Here is an 8,091-nt window from a genome sequence, read left to right as displayed (position 1 = left end):
TAATATTCATAAATATATGCTGAATTCCCAAATTAGAATTTTTAAAAATGGAACTTTTCCAAAATAGAAGTTTTCCAAAGATATCACAGTTTTGAGTTAGAAACTTCTAAATCCATGAATTTTCTAAATATGAAATTGCAAAATCATCTAAATTAGAAATTGCTCAAATGTGAAATTCCTAAAATAGAAATTTATAAATATATTCCTTCCTTAAATAGAAAATTGTATAATTTCCATATTAGAAAATTCTAAATATCAATTTTCAAAACTAAATTATGAATGGGAATTTTCGAATTAAAAAATGTGAATTTACCAAGGATCACCAATTTGGAAATTTATGAAATAACAAGAAAAAAGTTCACAATACCATGCTTATCAAATTGTAGATCAACAAGTACCAATGCATACAAAATATTGGAGATCGACAAATACCAACGCATACAAAATTTTCAAACTCAAATTATTCTCAAATCGAGTCAAACGGGCAAGCATCTAGGACCATCAATTTTTTCAAAGCAACTATCATGCAATGACATATCTCAATTTTTTAGAAACATTTATCATTCAACGACATGCATACTCGTCATGCTAAAAAAATATCATCACAAACTCATTGTAAAAGTATAGGACCATCATGTGTCAATACAAGGATCATGCCATTACAAGTTCATAAAAAATACATAAAAATAAAAATAAAATAAAGACTAAAGCAAAATAACTTCTTTCCTAATCCTATCAATATGTAAAAGAACACAAAAAATATATATAAACAAAATATCCTCCTAATCCTACTAACATGCAAAGAATACAAATAAAAACAAAAAAATAAAAATAAAACATAAAAAAATAAAAATGAACAAAAAAAAAGCATAAAACCTAAACATTCCCCTCTTCCTATCAATATGAAAATAAATAAATAAATATAAAGAAACCCCTAACCCTATTAACATACAAAAATGAATAAACCTAAAAAAAACCTAAAAATATATATATATGTATTGTTCTCATCAATATGCCAAGACAAATAAAAAAATCATAGACAAGTATGTATGTAAAAAAATATTTTTTCCTAACGCTATTGAGACACAAAATAAAAAAAAACATAGAGAAATTTAAAAAAAAAAAAAAAGAAAACTCTTCTAATCCTACCAATATACAAAATAATGAATAAAAAACGTAAACTAAACATTCTCTTACCTTATGATATACAAAAAAAAAAAGAAGAAAATAGCAAAATGCATAAAAAAAATCTACTGATCCTATTGATATAAAAATAAAAGTACAAATTAAAAAAAAAAAAAACTTACCTATAGAGAGGTGATAGAATCCGATTCCTTCAGATACGACCTCCAAAGCTTGTGAGTATCCGCTAAGGAGGATGAAGGCAGTGAGATAGGCACTCTGGTATACGTTGTAACGAGGCTGTAGCAGCAATGGGCGTGATGGCTGTGGAGGTGTGCCTTGTAGTGAAGGTTCTGCTGCTGTTGAAGCGTTTTGAGGAGGAGATGAAAAAAATGGAGGGCTGCGGTGATGTTGTGTGGTTTGAAAGTAAAAAAAATGTGCTGGAGAAAGGGCTAAGATAGAAGTGAGTGTGCTGGGACATTGTTGAAGATGAGGGCTGAGAAAGAAGTCTGTCGAGTAGAGGATGTGAGAGAGAGAGAGGGCTAGGAGAGGGATGAGTGTGGCAACTACACGTTTTAGAAAGGAGTTGGGTCGTAGCGGGATCAATGGATAATAGGTGCAGCAAGTTTGGAGCTGTGTTGTAGTGGGGTGTGAAGGAGATAAAGGCAGAAAGGGGGGTGATTTGCATGTTTAATGGAGATGATAGAGGGGGCAGCAAGGGATGAGGATGTTGAGTGGTGTTGGGCAGCAGGTTTGGACGTCCAAAAGAGAGAGAGTCGAGAGTGCCAAAGGAGAGAAGAAGATGTCCAGCCCCCTTGGCGTTAGAGAAGAAGACATGAAGGAAGGAGAAGAAGAAGATGTTCTAGCCTAAGGATGTTTGAAAGAGGAAGAAGAAGAAGGAGACGTCCTTCTCCATATATAAAAAAAAACATTCTAATTTTTTTGTTTCTCTTCCTTCCTTTTCTTGTTCTTACACGTATTTTCTTTTTTTTTGGAGAATGATGGTGGGAATTCCCTGCTACTCGTACCACGTTAGTGGTCTCTTGTTGTTGAGTTTTGGTTGGTGGATCAATTGGTTTTGTTTCAAATTTTTGTTGGTTGATTTTTTAATTTTGAGTTTTATTATTTTGAATTTTTGGGTTTAGTTAAAATTTTTAATTTGATTTTAATCTTTTAATTTGATTTTTAATTGGCCATTTGATTTAGGTTTTATTTGGTTGATCGATTGAATTTGACTTTGAATTTTAAATTTGTTGATTAAGTTTCGGTAAAATTTCAGTTTAATTTTAATGATTGATTAATTGAATTTTTTTTTTATTTTGGTTCATCAATTTTAAAATTTTTTGGTTGGATTTAATTTATCGATTGGGTTTTAATTTGATTGGTTGAATGGTTTTTAATATGTTTTTGATTAATTCGATTGCTTGATTAAATTATTCGATTTTAATTTTAATTGTTTGATTTTTTGAATTTTAATTTCAGTTGTTTGAACTTTTTAATTTGAATTGTTTAATTTTTTAATTTGAATCTTATTTTTAGTTTAGATTGGATTTTTATATGGATTTCAATTTTTATTACATTTTCTTAAGGATCGGGGTCTTTAAGTTGAATTTGGATGTTGAGGGCTATTTCGATCATTTTTATGCATTTTTCTAAATTTCTCTGTTTTCATCGGTTTGGGTCTCGTTAAACTCGAAATCCTGTTCTAAATGCAATGAAAGTACTTTCAAGGTCTTTCGGAGATCCGAAATTCATGAAGGGTATTTTCGTCATTTTGTCAATTTTTGCAGATTTTTACGACTTTTAACGTGAGACTTCTTTCAATTCTTACGTAATTATTTCGAGGTTTCAAAGTCATGTTTTCCTAGCGTAGTGAAGTTTCTAGGTTATCGAACTATGTAGCGAACCTAAGCGTACGTGCTTGTTAAATCGAGTGTAAGGAGTAGCAATCCTAAGCGTGCGTAAATTTCTATGTCGAGTCGTAATGAGTAGGGGAGATGAAAATGTTAGAAATGAGAAGAAGCATGGATAGTACTCACAAGCCTTTGAGTTCTTCGCAATCATCATTAGGAATTCATGGTTACCAGGTAACGAATTGTTAAATTAGGCAGATGCAAAAATGGGGTGTTACACGTGCGACGAAAGCAATGTAGAGTTCCTTAAATGAGCTAATATCTCCATATGGCAACTTATGGAATCATGTCAAAGTGTTTTCCTACAAACTCGAAGGGAACAACCTACACATTAACCCCTATTTCTCTTTTCACCATGCAAGTATCTGTTGAAAGTGAAACAAATGCTCCACTGGATCCTTTGTCCCGTAATATGGGGTAAACTGCGATGGTTCAAATTCTTAAGAATTTCTTCGGCTAAAATTTCTAATAAAAATGAAAACTTTTGAATTCCCCGAATGGCTTGCTTTGCTACTGTACCCACGTCAACACTCTTCATCATTTTCTGTTCCTTTCTAATCATCTCTCTAACCTATTCTCAAGTTAAACCTACTACGAGTTTAGTTCAAGTGGCTGTCGCAGCAACCTCTATTCCATTTTTTCCTGTAGGGATTAATAACGATGTGCTCCCTTCTGTGCTGGAGGCATGGTGTAGACACCCCATTTTTGTATTCGCCTGATTAATAAACTCATCAACCCGATTGCAACGGTTCCCAATGATGGATATTTATTCTAAAATGTAGAAATCATCATTTGTCGACAAAAACAAACTTTACAATAAAAATCACTAAAAAAATGATCAAATTATCAAAATACCCCTAACCTCAAAACATCCCTAGAGCCTACATTACACTTAGGAAAATCTTTTTAAACATATAAAATAACAAATCAAAATCAAATAAATCATTTTGTCAATTTTCATAAAATTTGACAAAATTATGAAAATGCCCCTCATAAAGTTCACGACCATTTCGTACAAAAAAATTTCCTAAATGGCACAAACCAATATTCCCATTGAATTCCTTACGAAAAATCGATTCTAAAATATCCTGGAACATCAAAAACCGACTTGAATTGTAAAAGTTCTCTTCAGGGGCAAAACGGTAATTTTATAATTAAAAATTTTAAAATTTTGAAATTAATAAATAAAATATTAAATAATGTAAAATGAAACATTAATAAAATCAATTTAAAAATTTAAACCAAAAAAATCGATCAATTAGACTCTCAGGCAAAATTGTTGATGGTTGCTAAGATATTTATTAAAAGACCCATCCATCTATGGGTCCAAAGAATTAAAGATATAATAAAGGGGTTCTAAAAAAAAAAATAAAGTCAATCAAATAAGACTAAAGTCAATCTTAAAGTCAATTAAGTAAGACTAAAGTCAAGATCTTAAAGTTAATCAAGTAAGACTAAAGTCAAAATCTTAAAGTCAATCAAATGAGACTAAAAGTCAAAATCCTAATAGAATTCTAATTAAATAATAATTCTATTTAAAACATTTCTAACTAAATATATAACTCTATTTAATAGAATTCTAACTAAATAATAACTCTCTCTAAACGAATTATAATTAAATAATAACTCTTTCTAAAATAATTATAATTAAACATTAACTCTATCTAAAAGACACTTAAAAAAAATCTATAAATAGGGGTCCCTACAACCCATTTTCATATCAAATAATAAATCCTAAGAGAAGTAGGTTAAAAAACTTTCCTAGCCTCCCATAAACTCTAATTTTGAAGCCCTAATTTCTTACCTAACACCCATACCTCAATTTTAACTCGAAAAACACCTAGAAGCCCTTAAAAAATACTAAAAAATTCATAAATAAATTTGAAGAATCCAGATTAAAGAAAGAGATACCTTACCTCGGAGGTCAGAAATCAGATTCGGAGACAGAATGAAGCGAAGAGTACTGTATAAGGAGTTACGCTATCAGATCTGAGGGAACAAGACCGTTGTCTTCAGAAAGGTATACAAATTTCTTATTTTTTTTTATTATTACTTAGGTCTTTTAGCAATGTAGTTTATTTGTAAATTAGGAGACCGACGTTTGTCAGGCGGGGTTGGTACCTAACACCTTCCAATCTCGTAATTTGATCCCTGAATTCAGTTATTTTTTAAGTAGATTAGTTATTTTTACCCGTTTAGAAGCGATGTTCGGTTCTTAGATTGTAATAACTAGGTGGCAACTCCCAAACCTCAAATGTCAAAAGCGGATCCGCGCACCCCGCGGATCGATGACACTTTCAGTGGCGACTCTGCTGGGGACCATTGAGGATCATACTTGAAAAACCCCAAGTATGGGAGCATTGCTAAAATGATCTATATATATTTTTTTTAATTGTTAGTTTATCGGTTTATTTATTTGTTTTTTTTTTCTTCTATCATTCTTTTTGTTCAATTATGGATTGTGTGTTTGGGTTATGAATGTTCTACTTTTGCATGTTATTATTTATTTATGATTTAATCAAAGATCATTTGGAATGACCCCAAATAATATGAGATTTCGAAAGGATAATTTTTATTAAGGATGGAATATCGATTATTAGACCATGAAGATTGTAAAAAAAATAATAATAAAAAAGAAACAAAAGAGATCTTTATTATCCATCTTTAGGTATATGTCCATCCATTTTTGGATAGCAAGAGAGTTATTTTTTAAAATTTTTTTTAAAAAAAAAATGTTTGATTTATCGATTGCCAATGTTTTCTTATTTGTTTTTCTTATATGTGTGAAGTTTTTTTTTTTCTGTTTTTTTTTTAAGTTGTGCTATCCATTGACATCAAACAAAAATTAAAATTTTTATTTTGTTATTTTGTTATTTTTTTATTTTTTTATTTTTTAAGGGTGCTGTTAGCCAACAACACCTATTCCTCGTTTTAAATCGATTTTAGGCATGGCGTGCCAATAACAATTCCTTTTTTTATTAGTTCTATCTTCTTCTCAAATAAGAAGAAAATAAAACCAGCAAGAAAAAGGAACGCCTCTCTCTCTCTCTCCCTCTCTCTCTCTCTTTCTCCTTCATCCCTCTATCTCTCTCTAATCTCTCTTTCTATCTCTAGCTTCTGTAAAAATGTTTGTTTCACCACGATTTACAAACCCCATCTTCCATTCATGTCTTTCGATGTTGGATCTGGAGCCTTATGGAGATTCTTTTCTCTGCTCCAATGTTTGGCGCAAACAATTTGGGGATTGATGTTGGTAGTGGTGTTGGATTAGAAGAACCTGAAATTAATACTCACCAAATCTGGAGAGAAACCATCTCAATCTTGAACACATTCAGAGTAAACCTAAATCTCTATGAAGATGCAGATCTATCGGGTCTGTTTCTCTTCTTAATGGCTTTCAACTTGATTCAATTATGTGCTGGAAAGTTTCCTTTCAGAATCATACTGGGTTGGGTCATAGTTTATGTACTTTTCCTCTACGCTGTTTAATATGTTGGCTGATAGCAATGAAATTTGGATCTTTATCGTTGTTTGAGTCTTCTTGGACTATTGTATGCTGCCCTTGGTGACTTTTTCAATAGTTTCGTTGTTCGTTTCGTAAGGTGGGTTGGTTGTTTTTGTGTTGGCTAGAGTTATTGTGCTTTAGTCAACCAGGTTCGTACTCATATTCTGGTTGAGCTTGTTTCTTGTGAGAATGAGCATTGTGGGTTGATGGTGTATGCGCATTGTTTTCTCTTTAGGTTACATTTTGGTTGCTACGCTATTTCGAATTAAAATTATGTTCATTATATGAAAATGAAATTTGTTTTCATTAAGAAATATAAAAGGATATTTTTTTTTGAGTTATATTTTATGGCAGCAACATAAAAAATAAAAAATAAATTTTTTTGTGATTATTGGCAGCAACACAAATATTGTGGACAACAACATATTTAATGAAAAGTTTTTTTTTAGGTGTATGTTGCTGGCAGCAACATATATATATATATATATATATATAATAATAAAAACTTTTTGGCAGCCCAATGGTTTTAGAAGGGAGATTTTTTTTTCTTCTATTTGTCACCAATTTTTGCCCATGGCACACTACAATTGGATGTTTATTAATTATGTTTTGATTGCAAAGGTATAAGTTGGTATGGCAATAGAATTTCATAGGGCAATTTTCTATGGTTTCTTTAATAGTTAATAATATATATATATATATATATATATATATTTTATTTATTTATTTATTTTTTTTTTTTTTTTTGCTTCTATATATAAGAAAATCAATTTGTTAAAAACAAAAATTGGGTTGGATTTCAAAAATCAACCATTGGGGAAGATATTGGTTGAGTCAACTCAGTTGAACTCATGTTGCATCACGCAACATGGTCAATATGCGCGGTTTGGTCTTAACATATTGTTTTTACAATATGTGTTCTTTAATACCCTGATTTTGAATGTGATGAGTTGGGTCGACTTGGTTGGATCTCATGCAACTCAATATTTATTCGCAATGCATTCCCTTTATGCTTCTTGATAATGCTTCACGTGATATTTTTCCATGTTCTATGATGTTGAATGCTATGAGACGAGTTAACTCAATGAATCCACATGTGAATAGGGTGCATGGTTTCCTTTTGATACCCAATTGATATGATGGTATCCCTTGGATATCTCGATTGCTCGAACCATTAAGTTTAACATGTTGATTGTGTGATTCTAATTAATTGATTGGTTTTGATTCGATTGATTGATTTTAATTTGCATGCAATGATTTTGATATTGGTAATCTTACAATGCTTGTTGGTGGCCCATTGATGATCTGATCTAGCCCATGGGCCCATTTGTTTGAAAAGAACCCGGGCATACCCCCACCTTGTTTTACACACACCACTTGTACGTTTACTGTTTTGCACGCTTGCATGTCCCAATATAGTCAATGTGGCACTAGTGCATGGTTCGATCTCTTCGGAGATGCGACATCATTCATGAAAACTACAACTCCAGTCATGTATCTTAGGGTATATTAAATTGGGGCATCAGTACCGTTTAATCAGGTGACTCTGAA

General features: G+C 31.4%; 1 pseudogene; it reads left to right on the top strand.

The window, feature by feature from the left end:
- The first annotated feature begins 6,196 nt into the window (after window positions 1-6,196).
- LOC147384445 (uncharacterized) lies at window positions 6,197-6,809 on the top strand (annotated as a pseudogene).
- The last annotated feature ends 1,282 nt before the right edge of the window (window positions 6,810-8,091 follow it).

Source organism: Akebia trifoliata, chromosome 15, assembly GCF_017979445.1.
Source record: "Akebia trifoliata isolate Shusen 1 chromosome 15, ASM1797944v1, whole genome shotgun sequence".
Classification (NCBI taxonomy): domain Eukaryota; kingdom Viridiplantae; phylum Streptophyta; class Magnoliopsida; order Ranunculales; family Lardizabalaceae; genus Akebia; species Akebia trifoliata.
Note: the sequence above shows the minus strand (reverse complement) of the source record. Positions and strands in the feature narration are given on the sequence as shown.